At 33.2% G+C, this 22,503-nt stretch overlaps 1 long non-coding RNA gene across 2 annotated transcripts in view; it reads left to right on the top strand.

Annotated features, from left to right (window-relative positions):
* Positions 1 to 22,503, top strand: part of LOC132437291 (uncharacterized) — a 464,385-nt gene that overhangs the window by 110,587 nt on the left and 331,295 nt on the right. For both annotated transcript variants that reach the window (XR_009521997.1, XR_009521996.1), the window contains exon 2: positions 15,405 to 15,502. This is a non-coding gene — a long non-coding RNA (uncharacterized lncRNA). The remainder of the gene's footprint in view (positions 1 to 15,404; positions 15,503 to 22,503) is intronic.

Genomic DNA, 22,503 nt, shown 5'->3' with positions numbered 1-22,503 from the left:
TCTCTTGCGAAAATATCCTTATCTAAACATAAGGTGGTAGCAATGCTTTTTATTGTTAAGGATGTAGAAATTATCGCTTTTAGAAAAAAATTGTCTGCCTAAAATTTTTAAAATGTGCCCAAAGTAAACAATGCAATGCAAATCTCTTCATAACCGCATGTACCCATTTACTCCCAAAGGAAACCTGGTTCTAGTTTTGCTTCACAAACTAAAGGATACCCTTTAGCTCCTCCTCTGGCATAATACTGAGCCTGGGGTCCAAGGCTTATAATTTCAGCTATGTGATATTTGAGAGTGGAATCAGGATTTTTCATACCAGTGTTTGGTGTTAGGGAAGTAGAAACCCTCCCCTTGCGTTTTAGGCGTGATGTTAAGACTTGCAGTTCACCAGAACAGATTCCCTTTGTAACTGGGCTATAGCCAATTACCAGGGAAACTTGCATCTCCCAAGTTCTTAGGGGGAGGCCAGCCTGCAAGGTATAAATCTTGAATTGGTTAACTCTTATCTCTCAGAGTCTGCTTTGATATTATTTTTTATTGTAATGCTTCCCCTTCATTTTTCTGTCTCGTAAATTGTCAGTACCACTCTGGGCCTGAAGTAAAATACCATGAACTTTACTTGATTCCTGTGGAACTCAGTAGTAAGAAATACCCACTCAAATATATAATTATAGTACATCATAGATTAGATTGGTCGTATTACTTGCCACTTACACTACCTATATCTATTTATACTCCATCCACTACACTTATATATTTATATACATTCCTGTCATAATTTCATCCATCCTCTTGGCTTTAAATTCCATCTATATTCTATTGCCTCCAAAATGTATACCTCCAGCCCAGAGCTGTTCTTTGAAACCCAGACCTGTATATCTAATGGTGTACTTGATTTATCCAGTTGAAAATTAGAACTAACTTTCTGAATCTGAAACCTGACTTATCCAGCTGGCTTTTGTCAACAGAGGAGAAGTTCATTGCCACCCCAAAAGAAACTCTAGAGATCACTGAGTTTTTAAAAGTTTGCTGAGGACTTATAGTTATTAATTTAGTCTTAACTCTTTTTGAATGAAATTATTTTTCTACTGCTATCATATTTGGGTTAATGGATACTGTTCATTTGTTAGTACAATATGTCTTTAAATTACTAGATTAAGTTAAAAATGTGTCCCTTTCTAGTAACATTAGACATACTGTTGACTTTAGTTGTGCCATTCAAGAATTCATGGAGTTCAGTAATACCTACCCCAGTTTTTGTTTTCCAAATGCAAAAGTTTAGATCTTTTCATTCTCTTCTCATAAGATGAAACTACTCTTTTCAATTCTCACTACTATTTCTGGAAGTCTTTATTAATATTTTCATGAATTATTTCCATCTCAGACTATAGTAAAAATTCCTTCCCAGAGGTAGACTTTTTAAAATAGAAGAAGAAAGTTTTCCTTTGATTTATCTTGTTGTTTTAATGATATCTAAGGGTTTGTATTTTTACTGGACTCAGCTCATTCCAGGAGAAATATAACATAGATAAATCTATATCAAAGTTTCCTCAATGGTGTCTCCTGACTCACTCTTCAAAAAAATCTGTTTAGAACAGTGTTATTGAGATTCAATTAACACACCATACAATTAACCCACTTAAAGTGTGCAATTCTGTAGTTTTTACTATATTTACAGAGTTATGTAACTGCTACCATCATCAGATTTAGAGCATTTTCACCACCACCACAAAGTAAAACCTACAACCTTTAGAAGTCATTTCCCATTTTCTCCCAAAGTCCCCCCTCCCTAAGTTCTAGGCATCTATTAATCTATTTGTGTCTCTAACTGATATTTCCTTATTCTGGAAATTTCATCTGAATGGAATCATGCACTGTATGGTTATGCACAGATAACCATGTAGCATGTAGCAGTACTTCAGATTTGCTATTGCTAAATAATAATCCATTGTGTGAATATATCAAATTATGTTTGTTCATTCTTAGGTTTTGTCTTGTTTCCACAATTTGGATATTATCAATAATGCTTCTATGAACATTCCTGTACACATTTTTGCATGGACATATATATTTTTTATTTTTTTGGAATGTGCCTAGGTATGAAATTGCTGAATTGTGCAATAGCTCTATATCAAACTTCAGGGAAATTGTTGGGCTGTTTTTTAAAGTGGCTGTAACATTTTACATTCCACAGCAGAGTATGAGAGTTCCAGTTGCTTCACATTCTTGCCCATACATTTTGTTATCTCTTTTTTTGATAACAGCCATGCCAGTGAGTATGAAGTGGTATCTCAATTCAGTTTTGATTTGCATTTCCCTGATGGCCAATAATTTTGAGCATACCTTCATGTGCTTTTGGGCTATTTGTATATATTCATGGAGAAATGTCTATTTAAATACTTTTCCCAATTTAAAATTGGACAATTTGTCTTTTTCGTTGAATTTAAGATTTCTTTACTTAATCTACATGCAAATCCCTTACTAGGTACATAATTTAAAGACATTTCTCCCATTTATGAGTCGTCTTTTCACTTTCTTGATGGTACCCTTTGAAACACAAGTTTTTCATTTTAAAAAAGTCCCACTTTTATACTTTTTTCATTTGTCACTTTTGGTTTTGGTGTCATAAGAGAAGTCCTTTGATTAATTTAAGGTCATGAGGATGTACTTCTGTACTTTTTTCTAAGATTTCTATAGTTTTATCTCTTACATTTAGGTCTGTGATACAGTTTGAGTTAATTTTTGTGTGTGGTATGAGGAAGAGGTCCAACTTGATTCTTTTACAGAATATTCAGTTGTCCCGGCACCATTTATTGAAAAGACTATTCCCCCTTCCCATCATTGAATAGTCTTAGCACTCTTGTTCAAAATGAATTGACCATAGATGTGAAAGTATATAAATGAATTCTTAATTCTACTGAAAATATGTCTATTTTTATGGGAGTACTACCACAGTTTCTTGACTAATATAACTTTGCAGTCAGTTTTGAAAGGAGGGAATGTGAATCCTCCAACTTTGTTCCTCTTTTTCAGAATTATTTTAGCTTTATGGGCTCCTTTGCAATTTCATATGAATTATATGATCGGCGTTTTCATTTATGTAAAAAATAGCTTTGGGACTTTGAAAGGGATTGTATTGAATTAGAGATCAATTTGGAGTGTATTGCCCTCTTGGTCATATTAAGTCTTCTGATCCATGAACATGAGATGCCTTTATATTTATTTATGTCTTCTCTCATTTCTTTCAAGAATATTTTGTAATTTGCAGAGTACAGATTTTGCATTTCTTTTGTGAAATTGATTCCTATATATTTTATTCTTTTTGATATTATAAATGGAATTGTTCTCTGAATTTTATTTTTGTGGGTACAGTTGATTAATGCATATTTCTCTTTAACCCTTCAAACTTGCTGAATTGGCCTATTAGTTTAAATATATTTTTAATGGATTTATCAGGATTTTCTGTATATAAGATCTTATCACCTAAAAATAAAGATAGCTGATTTCCCCTGTTCAATGTAGATGATTTTTCTTTTTGACTAATTGCACTGGCTAGAACCTTTACTACAATCTTGAATAGAAGTAGTGAAGGCAGACATCCTTGCCTTGTCTCTGATTTTAGGCAGAAAGCATTTAGTTCTTCACCATTAAGTATGATCTTAGTTGTGGATTTTGCAGATGTCCTTTATCATATTGAAAAAGTCCATCTATTACCAGTTTTTTGAGTTTTTTTGATCACTGAGTGAGGTTGGATTTGTGAAATGTTTTCTCTGTATCTGTTGAGATAATTTTGTGTTTTTTGTCCTTTATTCTGTTTGTATAGAACATATCTATATCTATATATCTCTATATATGATCTTCTACTAGCTGCAAATGTAATATTTTACATTTTCCTGATAATTAAACATTTTTTCTTTATAATACAGCTTTATCTCTAGTAAGTTTTTTGTTTTAAAGTCTATTTTGTCTGTTAGTCTAGTCATTCCAGTTCAGTTATGGTTTTTGTTTGCATAGTATATTATTTTTCTAACCTTTTATTTTCTATACTGTGTCTCCTGTGAGCAGTATGGTGGTATAGAAGTTTTCTATTATTATCCACCCAAAGAACATTGATTTTGACCATTACCCACAAATGAGAATACTTTTGTAGGAATCCAGGAGTCTTAACAGAAAAGTTTCAGTACATCGTGAGAGTGAAAAATCCATAAATAAATGAATTGAAGAGGGTAAGAAAAACAGTTTCACTTAACTAGTGTCAGCCCTCCCCTAAGGTGGCGCAGCTCAATATGAAGAGAGACCTCCCCCCACTTAGTCTGCAGTTTCTCCCATTGGAAAAATGAGAGCAGAGTGAGTGAGTGTCTGGCTTCCCTATCTGTGCAGGATGCTGCCCAAGAGGGCTACTTCTTTCTAACCACACTCAGAATACTGAGGTTATCATCAGGGCTGAGGGGTTGGGAAAGGCAGGGAGCACAGCAGCCAAGGATTGGAACTCATCAAAGGTCCATGTATCCCACAAGTCACTTTATAGACTCCATCAGACCCATGAGCCTCTTGGGACACCTCATCTTCAGACCCCATAGGTTGGCCCATGGGCATCTCTGACATTCGGCACACCTCACCCGCAACCCAGTGGCTGAATCCGCCATGTACCAGACCCTGTGGATGGTGCATGTAAACCTTTGCAGATAGTTTGAGAGCATGTGCAGAAAGCTGGCCCAATTTTGTGGGATTGGGAGAAAACACACAATCTTGAGCATTTCAGGGTCCTGCCCTAAGGAAAATAAATGGGATGCTCTCAGCACTTGGTCTGGCTTTGTGGAATTGAGAGAAGGCATACAATCTTAAAAATTACCCCCTAAGCAGGAACAGGAGTTCCCTCTTGTAGGTGGGATCATTCATAGAAAACACCTGAGAGAGCCTCATAATCCCTAGTCAGACTGACTGATGAAGATGTTTCTTTCCCAAAGCCAGTCAGTAAAGACTGAAGGAAGTGACTGCTTCTCTATATGTGAAGACAGCACTGCAAGACATCAAGAAATGTGAAAAATCAATGAAACATTATAACACCAAAGAAGCACCATAATTATCTAGGAACTGGCCCTAAAGAAATGGAGATCTACAAACTGCCTAACAATGAATTCAAAATAATTGTTTTAAAGACCCTCAATGAGTTACAAGAAATTACAGATAGACAACTCAGTGAAATTAGGAAGAGAACACATGTACAAAACAAGGTTAACAAAGAGATAGAAATAATAATAAAAAAAGAACCAAACAGAAATTCTGGAACTGAAGGATAGAGTGAATATAATGAAAAATGTAATAGCATCAAGAACAGAGTTGATCAAGCAGAAGATAGAATATGTGAATGCAAAGAAAAGTCATTTGAAATGATCCAGTCAGAGGAGACAAAAGAAAAAAAGAAAGTAAAGAAATGAAGAAAGCCTATGGAATTTATGGGACACCATACAAATAATAATATACACATTATAGGAGTTCCAGAAGGAGAAGAGGGAGAAGTGACAGAAAGCTTATTTAAAGAAATAATGGCTGAAAACTTTCCAAATCTGGGAGAGATATGGGCATCCAGGTACACAAAACTCAAAGGATCCCAAATTCGTTCAACCCAAAGAAGATTTCACATGACACATAATCAACCTGTCAAAAGTCAAAGACAAAGTGAATTTTGAAAACAGTGAGAGAAAAAGGGACTCACCACGTGAAAGGAAACCACATAAAGGGAAACTGTTGTGTGACCCAGCAGTCCCACTTCTGGGTAAATATTTGAACAAAATAAAATTACTATCTGAAAGAGATATCTACACTTGCAGGTATATTGCAGCATTATTCACAGTATGCAAAATAAGGAAACAGCCTAAGTATTCATGAATGAATGAGTAAAGAAAATGTGACACACACACACACACACACACACACACACACGATGTAATGCTATTAAGCCTTAGAAGGAAATCCTGACATTTACTACAACATGAATACACCTAGAGGAATTAAGCCAAGTGAAATAAGCCACAGAAAGGCAATCACTGTATGATCTCACTTATACGTGCAATCTTAAAAAGTCAAACTCATAGTAACATAGAATAGAATGGTGTTTACCAGAGCCTGAAGGTTAGGGGAAATGTGGAGATGTTGGTTAATGGGTACAAATTTTCAGTTATATGATGCAGAAGTTCTGGAGGTCTAATATATGGTATGGTGACGGTACTTAATAATAATGTATTTTATACTGAAATTTGCTAAGAGAGTAGATCTCAAATTTTCTCATTAAAAACAAACAAAAGTAACTGTATGAGGTGTTGGATATGTAAATTAGCTGGATTGTGGTAATCATTCCACAATATATAGCAAAACATCACATTGTACACTTTAAATATATACGATATTTATTCATTGATTTTCAACTTAATGAAGTTGAAAAAAATGCACTGTGTGTCTTGTAAATGGCATGTAGTTGAATCTTATCTTTTTAATATTCAATCTGACAATCTCTGCTTATGATTGGATTGTTTAATCCATTAACATTTAATTTTATTATCAATAGGTTTGGTTTTATCTCTGCCATATTACATTTTGTTTTCTATGTAACTCATTTGTTTTATGTTCCTCTATTCATCCTTTCTTTCTTTCTCTTTCATTAGGTGAATAACATTTTAAATACTTTAAGGATTTTTACACTATATTTTAGAGTAATTATTAGTACTGGTTGCTTTAGGGCTTACCATATACATCTTAATTGAATCTAGTTCAGAAATACTAATTCTGGTAATATATAGAAACATTATTCTTACATAACTCTGTTTCCTTTTCCTTCTTTTTGTGTCATTATTATAACACATATTACATCCATATATATTGCAAACAAAGCATTGCATTGATATAACTATTTATATAATTTGTGCATTTATCTTCTGTGAGTCTTTTTAGTGAATTATTGAACTTGAGGGTGGTTTTGGGTAATCCCCTGTATTAATTTTTCTGGGATGCCATAATAAAATACCAAAAAACTTGTTGCTTGAACAACAAAAGTATATATTTTTTAAAGTTCTGAAAGTTGGTAGTCCAAGGTTAAGGTGGCAGTGTTTTGTTTTGTTTTGTTTTTCTTCTGAGGCCTCTTTCATTGGTTTATAGATAGCCTCTATATTTGTGAGGGTTCCTCAGAGAAACAGAACCAATAGGATATATATCCTATATTTGCCCCTTTGCAGGAGTATTTCTTGAGGCTGGTCTTTGTGGTTTGTTCTCACCCTAGAAGAACTCTTAGTTATCTCTTTTTCTTTTCTTGGTTGTCTTTGGTAAACTGTTTGACCTGCAAATAAGCTTAATTTTTTAATGGATCTACTAGCTTCCTCTTAATTGCTTACTGCTAAAATTTACGTAGTTTTTAAAAGTATCCTATACGTGAACTTCTCAACACTCTGTTCCAAATAAATTTGGTTACTTTGGAGAGAACTTTGGATCTCTCTCGTCTTATGATTTGCCTCTATCATTAGGCAAAATCTCTTAGTTACTACCCCAGAGTTGGTGGCAGGGATACCGGCCCACATCTCTGGGAGTGATACTCTTGTTTTATGAGCGGAGCCTAGGCAGAGGCATTAGTTTATAGTCTTCTCAGCTACTTCTCCCAGCATGGATGTTCCATCCTGCAAGTGACCTAGGCAATCAGGACCCAGTATTCTTAGTTTGCTGTGTCTGAGGCAGAAACTCTACCATACAGGAGAGTGCTGGGTTAGGGAAAGGAACCTTCAGCTTCTCAGCAGCACTTCTCTGGAATTCAGCCTGTGAAATACAGGCTGATGTGAAATGCTGGTGGCCTGCTTCTCCCCGAGAGATACTGTAGCCCTTGACTGGAATTTGGGGGAACAGTGAACTCTACCTTCTTGGTCATACCTACCAAATCATTGGTTATTCTTGCTCTAAGACATTATACTTGCTACTTTTCAAGCCTTACTTTACTCTGAGAGATTTTTTCCTCCCATGCCATATACTTTTTCCATTTTTTCCCCATGAACTGCTAATAGAAGTGTCTAAAGTCCTGTTAATGTTTTATCCAGGCCAATTGAGCAGTGACGTTTAAATATCACCCACCTTCACTGTGTTGACTTTCTAAATCAACAGTAACCATCCACCATTAAAATAATACTTATCTTTTCGAAAGTAGGAATACAAATATCTTCTTAATTTTTCCCCAAAAGACCAAGATTTTATTTCCCATGAAATGTAAACATCTTACTTTTTCCTTTCGGTTATACAAATTCGCTTTCCTCTTTTCTGCTCACTTTATCAGCTCTTTCTCACAGTTTATCTGTGGCTATAAATAAGAATTTTAACCATTCATATTTCATACTAGGTCTTCAAACTCTGGTCAGATAATCTATGAGTCATTGTAATAACTCTTTTATAATTAACAGACATTTTAATGAAAATTATAGTTTAAGTACTTCATTAAGAGTTATTTATCAATGATTTTTATAAAAAATATTTATCGATCTATGTGCATACCCTTTTACAAGTGGTTTATCCACATCATATCATTATTGGTAACAAAAAAACACTTCTAGGTGGATATTGTCATTATCATTGTATCACTGAGTAAAAAATCAGCCTTTATAAAATAACACTATATTTCTGCTTAATGCTTCTCATATACAATCTATAGACCGTATTTACTCCAATCCATTGATTACTTTTTGGTTCTATACAAGACAAGAAAAACAAATATGTTATTCATATATTCCCTATTTGTCCTATTACCTTTTATTTTCGCTTATCTTTTACCTCAAGACTTTTGTATTTCATTTGCCATTTACAGTTGCCTTAGGCAGCTTGAGATGTGTAAAGTAAACCATATGAGTTTATAAACCATTATGAGTTTGCTTCAGTTTTCTGGGTGGGGTTAATCTTCCTTTCAAAGAAGATATCTGTTCTGACTCTTAATTTACAACATGGAATACTTTGACAGCGATCAGATTTTCCCACTGAATAAAAAACAAATATCATCGCTGAATGTGCTGCAGGGCAAGTAGAAGTTATAAATTTATGACATTAATTTGAAGTAAAAAATCACAAACATACATGAACTCCCCAAGCTTGGCTATAGGTATTAGTTACTTAATGTTTTCAGGAAAATAATAGTACAGAACAAATTATTATTTACTCTGAAGGCTACTAATGGTTAGTAGTACAATTAGATTTTGCAATAGATGAGTGAAAGAAAGAGATGCTATTATTTTGTGTGAATCCATTTGTGTTAGCATTGTGGATTTTTAAGCAGGCAAATAAATTCCTATCCTTCTCTTAAGAGAAAGAAATGTTTCCCAGCAGGGTAAAATTGTGTGGATATAGCACCCATATTGATTAAACAAGGATCCACTAATATCTAGAAAATAACATTTAGAAAACTCAAAGATTTCTGTAAAGGATTTCAGACACAATAGGGACCAAATTCAGGTAAAAGTAATGACAATGTTAAATTTCTTGGAAAAAATATACTTTATACTCAAAAATTTTGATTTTAATCAAATAATTTTAATATTAGAAGCAAATAACTTTTTAATAATAATACTGACTTGCTATAAAAGTTTGAAATTTATCCATAAGAAATTGCTCTGCATAATATGTTTTATCTTAAATATACCTGCTTTAAGGGTCCATAGTTAGTCTTAATATTTCCATCCATTAGTAATATGTTAACAGTGACAAAATACTATATTTTCAACATGTGTGTTTACTTTGGTGGCAGTTTATGTATTCTGAAAGCTTTCACTCAATTAATGAGTTTGAATTTGGTAAGAATAAAAACAGCTGTGACCATAGATTTTATCACCCTGTATGCTTTGGGTGAAAATGTGGTCCTACGGCTGCCATCAGTGGGAATCTCAAGGCCGAAGACAGGATATGCAGTAAATAAAAGTCAATGCATTGTGGTAGCTGATGAGAGAGAGCATATCAAACATCCTTGGGCAGCAAAGGCATTGTATTCATGAAGCGAATTTCTGTTGCATTTCCCTGATTTACCTCTTCTATAAGATTTAGTTCAAGGTCCCCTTTTCCTGGAAAACTTTCATGAGTTCACCTACCTAGAATACTTGTTCTTCCTCTTCTTTTACAGCACCTTGAGTTTATAATGATCTTAGCACTTAACATACTATATTATAACTCTCCATTTTCTTGTTTTGTTTATTTGACTAGACTGTGAGCTTCCTAAGGGACAGGATTGTGTTGGATTCATTTCAAATATCCAAAGCTAGAATGGTGTCTAGCCCGTATGAGACATTTAAAAATATTTTTGGGTGAATAAGTAAATGGATGAACTAAAATTCTAAAAGCTTCTTTGTCATCTAGGCTAGTGAGTGTAACTACATTTTTAGTAAGGAAAAATAAGTCAATTAAAGGTTATTTTAAAAACCAATAAGATTGTTTCTTTAGAAGAGTCATTAAGTCAACTTGGAAGCCAGGATGTTTTCAGATAATAGAAATAGAATTTTGGAGGAAAAGAGACATTAGAAAGGGCTTCTCCTTGTTATATTGATAGGCATTTTAGACCTGTGTTGTGACTTAATATATGTTTAATGTATTTACTTCATTAATGGAAAGAAACTTCATGTATCTAGTAAGTATTAAGTTTCTAGGAATATGTGGGGGTGGACCTCAACCAAGATTTGGTTTTCCAGTGTTCTGCTCTGTGAAGTGAGACATGCCTTAGGGAAATGAAAATTTAGGGAAAAGAAAAGGCTATTTGCTAGATCTATGCCACATTTGTTGTCACTCAGCTGTTGTTACCATTCACTTATGACTTAAATTCCTTTCATTACATCTCCATTTCACCACATGGGCATATAGGGTAAAACCATTTTTAGTGCACACAATTTTCTGTTTAGCCTCCAAAGACTTAGTTGAGTGCTTTTTCAATATGTGAGGCCTATCCAGCTTTCCAAATTATGTGTTCCTGAGGCATTTTGCCTACATCTTCTGAATTGAAATAAAAGATCATGGAAAATAAAACAGTGGGAACCTTTTTTTGCTCTTAGGATAAAGGAATAGAATGGCCATTTGAAGAATTACAGCAAAGAAACTAAAGAAACTAAATTTTAAAACTTTATTTTCCATTCCATGGGGCTTATGAATACAAATGTTAGATAGACATTTCTTCAAAGACATAACAAATGGCCAATGAACACATGAAAAGATCGTCTACATCATTAGTTATTAGAGAAATGCAAGTCAAATCCTCAGTCAGGTACCATTTCATACCCACTAAGAATTAGGTTATGTATTAAAAAAAGCACACACCAAAGAGCAATAACAACAACAAAGAATAAAAAACAACAAATGCTGGTGAGAATGTGGAAGAATTAGAATCCTCATATATTGCTGGTGGGAAGGGTTCAGCCTCTGTGTAAAAGAGTTTGGTGACTCCTCAAAATGTTGAACATAGAATTATCATATCACCCTACAATTCCATTCCTAGGTATATACCAAAAAGAATTTTGAAAACAGTCATTCAAACAAGTACATGTATACATATGTTCGTAGCAGAAGTATTTACAAGAGCTAAGAGGTGGAAACAGCACAATGTCCATCAACAAATGAATGGATGAGTGAATTGCGGTATATATATATATATATATATATATATATATACACACACACACACACACACACACACACACACAGACACACACACAGACACACACACACACAATGGAATATTGTTCAGACATAAAAGTCAATGAAGTACTTATATAAGCTACAATATAGAAGAACCTCCAAAATGAAAAAACTTGACACAAAAGGTCCCGTATTTTATGATTCCATGTATATGAAATACCCAGAAATAGGTAAGTTAATAGAGACAGAATACAGGTTTGTGGTTGCCCAGGAAAAGGGGAAGAGGGCTAATGGATGATGGATTTTACTTTGGAATGATGAAATGTTTTGGAACTAAATAAAGATGGTAGTTGTACAACATTATAAATGTACTAAATGCCACCGAATCGCTCTAAAATGGTTAATTTTGTGTTATGTGACTTTCACTTCCACGTTATTTAAAAAATATAAATGTTGACAAATATTTATATATGCAAATGAGTTTAAGGAGTGGGATGATGGCAGAATTTGGATGAGATCTTAAACTTATTTTTAAGACTAAGTTGGTTTCTTTTTGAACTAATTGCTGAGTCTTAGGAATTTAGGAATTTAGGATTTGAAAATGAGATTAAACCACTCTAAATATAAAGAACAATGCCAAAGGCATTTAATTTCAATAATAATAAAAATAATAGTAATAAACATCTGGAGAATACATCGTCAAGGGTCCAATTCCATTAACAATTACCAAAACAATAAGTTTGTTCCTATTTCCTACACATCTCCTCAAAATTGCTTTGGAAAGGGCTTCTAGTTCTAAATTTTCTCTTAATAAACAACTGTTAAATTACTAAAGTCAAAATGATGTTTCTCTGTAAAAGAAATCATTTTCTTGCTACTTTTTAAAAAATTTACCTTTTATACAAGCCCAGACACAACATATTTTATCCTAATCCGTCAGTCTCCTCTCCATTATATGGCTATCACCATAATAACCCTCAAGGAATGATTTAACTTCATAATTATAAGGACTCAAAGAATGATTAGAACAATGTTTTCCTTCTGTCTCATTTCCTCTTGTTAATTCTCTAGGCTGCAATTCGCTTTTCCTTTAATGTTCACTGTCAGGCCCAATAATGCCCCCTGGTAGAAGCAGGATGAGGAGTTTATTCACTGCTGAATGATGAATATCTCTGCATAGCAGGGGGATGCACAAGCATATTGAATTGATTGCTGGATTGCTTTCCCCATTTCCTTTAAAAATTTGTTGTTTAAAGACCTGTAGTGACAAATATTAACTCTGACTTTTTGGAAAATATCAACAGCTATTTTTAGAGTTCTACAGAGCAATATTGACTGAACATATTTTATGTTATTTTAAATATCTCGCATTTATATAATTGGCTGTAAGTCACATTCTAGTTTTAGGCCATGTAAACTCCTGGACATTTTATCACAGAGATTGAATTGAAAACAATGGATTGTGTAGTTGTGTCTGCCTGTCTTTTCTTTACTACAAGTGTTACTTAATTGTAGACAAACATTTTATTTTTATAGCTTGGTTAATAAATAAAGGCAAAATAAGGGTACAATTAAGGAGGAAGTATAAATACATTATTAAGGATGGATTCAAAGCAGGCTAAAGAAAACTGAGATTTTAAAGGGATTATAACAGAAGGCAAAATATAAACTATTAAATAAATGCTTTTGGAAAAGTTAGCTATCTGTTTGGGTCAAAAAATAATGTTAACCCCCTGGATAATACTATACCAAAAGTTGAAGATGTTCAAATAACTTAAATGTGGAAAAAATGTGCACACACTAGATTGGAATATAAGAAAATTGTTTCATAATTAGTGACAAGGTAGGCTTTCTATTTCTACTTAAGTTTTAACTGTAAAGCAAAAGATTGGTGGGTTTTGCAATGCAAAATTTCACATCAGCACGGTGAAATATAAAAGGTACAATGTAAAATACAGGTTGAGAATAAATACATGAAAAACACTTGCTAAATAAAATATCATCCATTATATATAAATAGCTTATAGAAACCTATATAAAATGTTCGGACTCACTGAAAATCATTGAAGGCGAAATGTTTCACATCAACGAATACGATTTCTTACATCTCATATTGGAAAAAAATAAAGGATTGATGATATCTAGTCAATTGTACATGAGTGGTAATGTATATTTTCATACATTTCTGAAATAAATATAAACAATAAATTCTTTTAAGGTCTGTTTATGAATAACTAACAAAATTTTAAATGTGCATACCTTGGCTTAGCAACCCTTTTAGAAATATTCAAACTAAAGAAATGTTTGTACATGTGCTCAGCTCCTTCTCTATAAGAATATCCAGGTAACATATTTTAAGAGGAATTTTCAGAAGCAACGTATATATCCATCTCTAGGAAATATTTGGATAAATATTAGTACATCTGCCCCCTTTAAAAAAGAATGAGGTAGATTTGTGATAATGTGAGAATAATATACTCATGATTTTTTGTTCCATGAGGGAATTTTTTAATTTACAAAAAATATCTATAGTATGATCTCATTTTTATTTAACAATATCCATATGGCTGTGTGTATAAAAGTCTCTGCAACTGCATAGAAAAAAGCCCTGGATGGTTATTCAAATATTACCTGTGATACACAGAAAATAATGTATTGAGGACTGGTGAAACAGGACATGTAAGCTTTACCTAATATACCCTTGTACTGTTTGACATTTTTATAAGTGAATAATATTTTAATAAGTTTAAATATCATAAAAAAGAGTACAGAAAAACAATTGAGACATTTGAGTTTTACCTTTTACATAACTTTTAAATTAAGATTTTTCATAAATTAGTCGTCTAAGAAAAACTCTCCAAAACATTGGTTGCCCTAATATGTAAAGCAATTAAAATGAAGTCACTTTTCAAATTAACCTTCTTTTCAAATTAACCTTTTGATGACATTATGGATTGAAATAAAATGGGTATATTCTAACAGGCCTTTAGACATTTTCTCTGCATGTGTATTTCTGTGAAAGAGCTAAAAAACGTGAAGTGTCTAAATCAGAATGTCCTTGAGGGAATATGGACCCACGAATCCTCTGAAGTGTTGGAGAAATTACAAAAATCAAACAAATTATTCATCTTGTGAAAAAGTAATCTTCAAGTGTTATAGATTTCTTTGGATCTGGAAAATAACTTTGCTGCCTTTGGCCTTGCCTGAACTTGTAACTCACAGTGCACTCCTTTTTTCTGACTACACAAACTACTCACTAATGTTAAAGCAAAGCTTTGATATTTGTACATGATTTTCATATATGTGTTTATGCTAATAGGTGCACGTTTATAAGGGATTTGTCTGTTTAGCTGCTCTTTGTACATTCTCTAGCATGTTATAACACACATTCAAAATACCTTTTATGAAAATAATTGAATTATACTAACTTGTAGAATATACTTTCCTAATATTATATGAAGAGGGACTTTAAATCCTTTTTAGTTTACAATTACTATTTCTAAATGAGTGTTTTTTAAAAAGTATGTTTAATATATGCCCTTTATTTTCTCTATAATTTGTTAGTTGATCACTTTTATAAAATAATCTCAATTACTGTGAATTTCATAATAATAATATAACAATCATGGAAACTTATTGGCTGTACTGTGTGTGACTTGCCAGAATATAAATATACTTGGACATTCTCTATTGAAGAATAGAAAATCTCTAAGGGATTCTCAATTAAAGGGGCCACTCGGATAATGTATTTTTGTTTGCTGGTTTCTCCACAGGTTTATCTCCATGAATTAGAAAACTAGGAAGAAAAGAGTAATGGATTACAGAAAAACATCCCTAGATGATGCTCCCTTTTAACCAGTACAAAAGAGAGGTAGGAATGATACTTTTTTTTTTTATCATTTACTTGGGCATGTTGTCGTGGATCTATGTTTTATAGATGAAAAAGGTTGTTAAAACATGGAAATTATAGCTAGAGACATCCTCCTTATTCTTCTCACTTTGCACTCTTTTTGTTTTTCCTTTTCCTTAGAACTCTTTCCTCTTTCATTCAATAAATGTAGGCATTTATTCTAAATTAGTTGCTGTTACTAAGAAATTTCCATGGGTCTAAAGTACATGTTTATTTTTGCACATAAGAGTTATATAATAGTCTGTTTTTGGCAGAATTATAGGTATTCAATATCCCATTCATCTCTGTGAAACCTTCTGTAATAATACAAATGAAACAACATTGCTGATAACATTCTGTATCAATCAACTATAGAAGTTGTTTTTTAGCGTATTGCGTTTAGTTTATCTACAGTAGTTATAGTCTTGTCTTTGACAACTTGCTTTCTAGGTTGCAGGGTACTATTGTGAGTTTGTCCCTGTACTATTCTAGATATCTTCTTGAACTTCTAAAATATTAATGAGTGGAATTTGGCATAAGGTAATTTACCTGGGAATGCATGTTGCCATAATAATTTGGGATTAAATGATCTCCACTGTTGCCAATTTATGCAACACTTAAACTGTTCGGTTGTGGTCTGCTTTTCTGAATTAAGGAGTAAGTGAAAGTGGTTATAAAGTCATTTTGTAAATAAGACAGGAGATTGGTAAGGTGCATATTCTGACTTAAATTCAGTGTCTTTCAGTAGACTTGTAGCCATAGTGCAGGCATATTAATATGAAAATTGTCAATTTGGTTTTCTTACCAAATATCCCTCACAAGTTCATTTTGATGATTATTGTATTTACTAAAACCTCAAAAAAAACAGTTTATGACCAAAAAAAAAAAACCCAAAAGACAGAAACCTATATTGTGTCATGTTTTTAGGTAAAATTTAACAGATATTCAAAGTAAGAAATAATACATATGTGACATTTTTGTGTGATTAGGAACAATCCCATTAGTACTTCCAAAACTTTAAGGGAAAAAAATCATAACTTTTCAAAATCTGTTTTTATATTACTTTACATAAGTCTGTTTAAGCATTTTTTTCATTTTATATATTATGGTCTCCAAAGTATGTACCAATAGAGCTGCTTTTATTAAGAAACATATGTTCAATCAAAAATAATTTCAGGTAGTGCAGATTCCTTGCTGGAGATTGTTTTAGAAGAAGATACGGTCAATATTGAGGAAAAATTTTAAGATTTATCAGGACTTTGTATGTTAGATTGCTGTGTAATGATTGATTTATATTATAAAATTTAAGAGAAATTACCAATTGCAATTAGGTAAACTAAACTCTGGGAATATAAAAAATTTACAGTTTCTAGTCCAAACTCATTAAATGATTCTTGCACTTTTTTTTGCTACTAAGGGGATAATCATTTATTTCTTTCAATGACTGGGGCTTTGAAACAATTGACTCTGTACTAATAAACAAAGTGCCTTATTAAAGTAACCAAGGAAGAAGAAAACATGTTTAGATGGTGAATCTATCATGACTTATCAATTAAATTCTAATTCCATATATGCATGGTTAATATCATTCAGTGCTATTTTTATTACTGAGCCACAAATTACTGGTCATCATTTTCCAAACTCAAACAAATTTCCCCACTTTATATGTATATATGATAATATATATCATATTTATATATCATGCAGAATAGTTTCACTATTCTGTGAAAACAAAAATCCTCTGTGCTCCACCTCTGCATCCCTTCTTAACCCCTAATCATTGGAAATCTCTGATCTTTTTAGTGTCTCCATAGTTTTGCCTTTTCTAGAACACTGTATAGTTGAAATCATACATGATGTAGCCTTTCCAAATTGGCTTCTTTCATTTAGTAATATGCATTTAAATTTCCTCCCTGTTTTTTCATGGCTTGATAGCTCATTTCTTTTTAGGGCTGAATAATATTCCATTATCTGGATGTACCACAGTTTATTTATTCATTCACCTACTGAAGGACTTGTGGTTGCTTCCAAGTTTTGGTAATTAAGAATAAAGCTGCTATAAACTTCTGTGTACAGATTTTTGTGTAGGCATAAGTTTTCAACTCCTTTGGATAAATACCAAGGAGCACAATTACTGGATTATATGGCAAGAGAATGTTTTGTTTCGTTGAAACAGCCAAACTTCCTTCCAAAGCAGCTGTACCACTTTCTGTTCCCAGCAGCAATCAATGAGAGTTTCTGTTGTCCCCCAACCTCACCAGCATTTGGTGTTGTCAGTGTTCTGGATTTTGACCCTTCTAAGTGTGTTGTGGTATCTCATTGTTTAACTTTGCATTTTCCTGATGACATATGACAAGGAACGTCTTTTCATATGATTATTTGCCATCAGTATATTTTCTTTGTGAAGTGTCAGTTAAGGTCTTTGGCCCATTTTTTAATTGGTTGGTTAATTATTGTTGAGTTGTAAGAGTTTTTTAAAATACTTTGAATAACGGACCTTGATCAGATTTGTCTTTTGCAAATATTTTCTACCACTCTGTAGCGTGTGTTTTTATTCTCCTAACAGTGTCTTCACAGAGCAGAAGTTTTTAATTTTAATGAAGTCCCAGCTAATCAATTCTTTCTTCCATCGATCATGTCTTTGGTGTCATACCTAAAAAGTCATCACCAAATCCAAGGTCATCTAGATTTTCTCCTATGTTATCTTCTAAGAGCATTAGAGTTTTGAGTCTTACATTTTGGTCAAAGTTCCATTTTGAGTTAATTTTTGTGAAGGGTGTAAAATCTGTTTATAGATTAAATTTTTTGCATGTGGATGTCCAGTTGTTCCATCACCATTTTCTTTTTTTTTTTTTTCTTTTTTTTTTTTTTTTTTGCGTTATGTGGGCCTCTCACTGTCGTGGCCTCTCTCGTTGCGGAGCACAGGCTCCGGACATGCTGGCTCAGCAGCCATGGCTTATGGGCCTAGCCGCTCTGCGGCATGTGGGATCTTCCTGGACCAGGGCACGAACCCGTGTCCCCTGCATCGGCAGGTGGACTCTCAACCACTGCGCCACCAGGGAAACCCCATCACCATTTTCTTTATTGTATTGCCTTTCCGTCTTTGTCAAAGATCAGTTGAGTGTATTTATGCGGTCTGTTTCTGGGCTCTGTTCTGTTTCATTGATCTGTTTGTTTATTCTTTTGCCAATACCTCACTCTTAATTATTGTATCTTTATAATAAGTCTTGAAGTCAAGTAGTGTTAGCTCTATTTTTTTTCTTCTCCTTCAATATTGTGTTGATTATTCTGGGTCATTTGACTCTCCATATAAACTTCAGAATCGTTTTGTTGATACTCATAAAATAACTTGCTGGCATTTTGACTGGGATTTCATTGAATCTATAGATCAAGTTGGGAAGACTGACATCTTGACAACATTGAGTACTCCTAAACATGAACATGGAATATCTTTCCATTTATTTAACTTTTCTTTGACTTCTTTCCTCAAGAGTTTTGTAATTTTCATTTTGTTAGATTTATACCTAAATATTTTATTTTTTGGATGCTAGTGTAAATAGTATTGTGTTTTTAATTTCAAATTCCACTTGTTCATTGTTGGTATATGGGAAGTGACTGACTTTTGTATATTAACGTTATATCCTGCAACCTTGTTTTAATTGTTTTTCAGTTCCAGGGATTCTTTTCCTTGTTCTTCTTCTTTCGGATTTTCTACGTAGATGATCATGTCATCTATGAATAAAGACAGTTTTATTTCTTTCTTCTCAAGCAGTATACCTTTTATTTTATTTTCTTATTTTATTACATTAGCTAGGATGTCCAGTATGAAGTTGAAAAGCAATGGTAAAAGAGAACACCCTTGCCTATTTCCTGATCTTAGTGGGAGAGCTTTTAGTTTTTCACTGTTAAGCATAATGTTAGTTGTAAGTTTTTTGTAGATATTCTTTATCAAGTTGAGAAAATTCTTCTCTATGCCTAATTTACTGAGAGTTTTTGTAATGAATGGGTGTGGATTTTGTCAAATGGCTTTTCTGTATTAATTGAAATCATCTGTGGCTTTTCTTCTTTATCCTGTTGATGTGGTGGATTACATTAATTGATTTCCGCAGGCTTCTTTCAAAGTACTAATTTACATTTTCCTATGGTTTAAGGGGAGGACATGCCTTTCCATTTTTAGGTGCAGGACACATAGGTAAGGCTCAGATAAAAGTTCTTTAACTATTTAATCAATTGACAAAGCAAATACTCATGCACAATTTAAATCAATGATTGAAATATTTGCTACTAAAGTTTATGTATGTCTATAAATGGCCCTATTTACTTTTCCACTTCTGCAAATCAGAGTGTGCGGAATTTTCCCCATATCTGGAAATTATTAGTGTATTTTAGTTGAAATAATTTAAAATACAAACTATTATCTTATTTTTACCTTTCTGTAACCCCAAAATGTATATAATTTTTTGTTGTTGCTGAAGAATGATAAGCTTCCACTTAGTGATTCATATTATTGTTATCCATTGGAATAAGATTTAGAGGAATATCTCTAGAACTGTATATATGCTAGTTCATTGATATCACACACTGAATGCTAACTTGGGTTATCCTCATATCATTCTTCCCACTTAAGAGTCAGTCTAGTCAGGTACCTGGTATGTTAACTTATCCACAAAACTGACTTGCAATTAAAGCGCACTTAATGTTGACTGTATATATAGTTCTTTCTTTTTGACATACTCATTTGAAATAATTTTGTTTATCATATTTTCTTGTATCTAGTATTCATTAAATATTTTTTTGAGAATCTAGCAAATGTCAGGTGTTGTTCTAGGTACAAGGAATATGACGGCAAACATACTTTCCCTGCCCTAAAAGTCCTTATGTTTTAGGGGGAACGGCATAGGGGATTAAAAATAGGAAAAAATTGATGTGTAATATACTGGGTGTTGAAAAGTGTAAGGGGATATTAAGCAGGATGAGTGGGTGGAGAATGAAAGTGGGATGCTATTTTAAGGTAATCTGAAGTCTCTGTGATACAGTGATATTTAAGGAAAGATCTAAAGAAAGTGAAGAGGAGAACCTCCATGGATATCTGAGATTAAATCATTACCTGCAGAAGGAGTTACAGTAGCAGTTCAGTGTGTTCAAAGAACAGCAAGGAATCTAATATAGGTAGACCACTGAAAAGGCTGTGCTTTCTTTACATGCTGTTGGAGAACTCTGAATAGAAGAGTTTTACTTTGTGACTCTGGCTCTATTTTGAGAACGAAGAAAAGCAGGGAAAAGATAGAAGCAAAACTGTGAAAGGTGAAGCATAATGCTGGCTTGAACCAGGGTGGCAGTGGTTAAAACAGCACAAAATTGTTACGTTTTTAATATATCTGGAAAGTGCATTGTCAGGATTTGTTTATGGATTGTATATGGAGTCTGAAGGGAAGAGTCAAGGTGATGTTTAAGTTTCTGTTTTGAGTCAACAGAAATTTGGTGTTTCCATTTATTTAATGAAGAAGACCAAGGGAGGAAGCTGTTTGGAGAGAATAAAATAACTTGGTTTTGGACATGTTAAATACGAAGTTTTAACTTGTTAAACATGTTAGATATGAAATATAGTCAGAAGTGTAAGCTGAATATGTAAATTTGAAGCTCATCAGCATATATGTAGTATTTAAACCCTTTTAAGAGCGGATAATAGAATGTGGGGAGTGGGTAACCCTAGATATGAAAATATGTCTAAGGACTAAATCCTTGAATAGTACAACCAAGGAAACTAAGAAAGTTAGCAACCAGTGATAAAGGAGGAGAACCAGAAGATGTTATCCTGGGAGTCAAGTGAATATAATGTTTCAAAGAGGGAGTTTTCTCCTGGGTCAAAAGACATAGATGTATCAAACACTGCTAATAAGCTTGGGTAGGATCTTACTTTTGAAAGCTTTTTTTTTTTTTAATTCTTTAATTTGGTGAGCTCACTGCAAGAGAGAAGCCAGGGACATATTCTGGGCTAGCAGGATTTTGTGTCTGGATTCACTAAAATTAAATTTTGATACAGACAATCAAAGTAATACAGAGTTTCTCATCTCTCCTGCCCTCTGATCCTGCTGCCATAAGGAAAGCTTGCTTCCTGTAAATATATATTTTCTGTGTGATTTCATGTTTACTCCTAATTTTTCTGCTTCATACAGAACCAGATGGGTCCAGGGAAGTATTGCCAGTAGAGTACCCCTATGCAATTGTTTGCAAATCAGTTTTTGCTTTTGCATGCGGGAAAATGAACTTTTCTGGCTCATTCCCAAATATGTAGCCACAGGGGTCTTCTCTGCTTCACCCAGAGCTCTGGATCCAGATCAGTCTCCACTATGTCTGGCATAACTCCTACTTACTTTGAGTTCAGCTTTATTTCATTTGAAAATGATATTGGAAGATACATTGTACGTTTTTTCTGATGGTCTATAGAAGAAAGCTTTATTGTTTGTGACAAAAGAAGTTAACATCAAGAAATTTATACCATGTTTTTTATATTTTATTTTGATAAAAGGGAAGAAAAATAGCTGTAAACTAATGGAACTCAAAATTGTTATGTAATAAATGATTTGACTAAAATTGATCTTACTTGAGATAACAAAATTATTAAATTTTAAATTAAGGGCAATTTTATGGATAAATTGATTATTTCATATGACTGCTCACCTCTGGCTCCCTCATAATTCAACACAATGAATCATATAAAGTAGCTTCTTTTGTTTATGGGAAAGATCTGTCTCCAGGGAACACTTGGGATCCCTTTTGGTAGTTCAAATTTTGTTGCAGTGGCAGGCACATCAGAATGATTGTGAAGTATCTTGTCTTTGTAAGTCATTGCAAAATTTGTGGCTAATGGTCACAGAAAAGAACAGATTCACCTGAAGTATTACAAATCAGACATTTTCAGTGTTCAAACTGAAACTTAAAATTATGAAACTGTAGCACTATATCAAACTTGAATAAGGGAA

Source organism: Delphinus delphis, chromosome 14 (genome assembly GCF_949987515.2).
Source record: "Delphinus delphis chromosome 14, mDelDel1.2, whole genome shotgun sequence".
NCBI lineage: Eukaryota > Metazoa > Chordata > Mammalia > Artiodactyla > Delphinidae > Delphinus > Delphinus delphis.
Note: the sequence above shows the minus strand (reverse complement) of the source record. Positions and strands in the feature narration are given on the sequence as shown.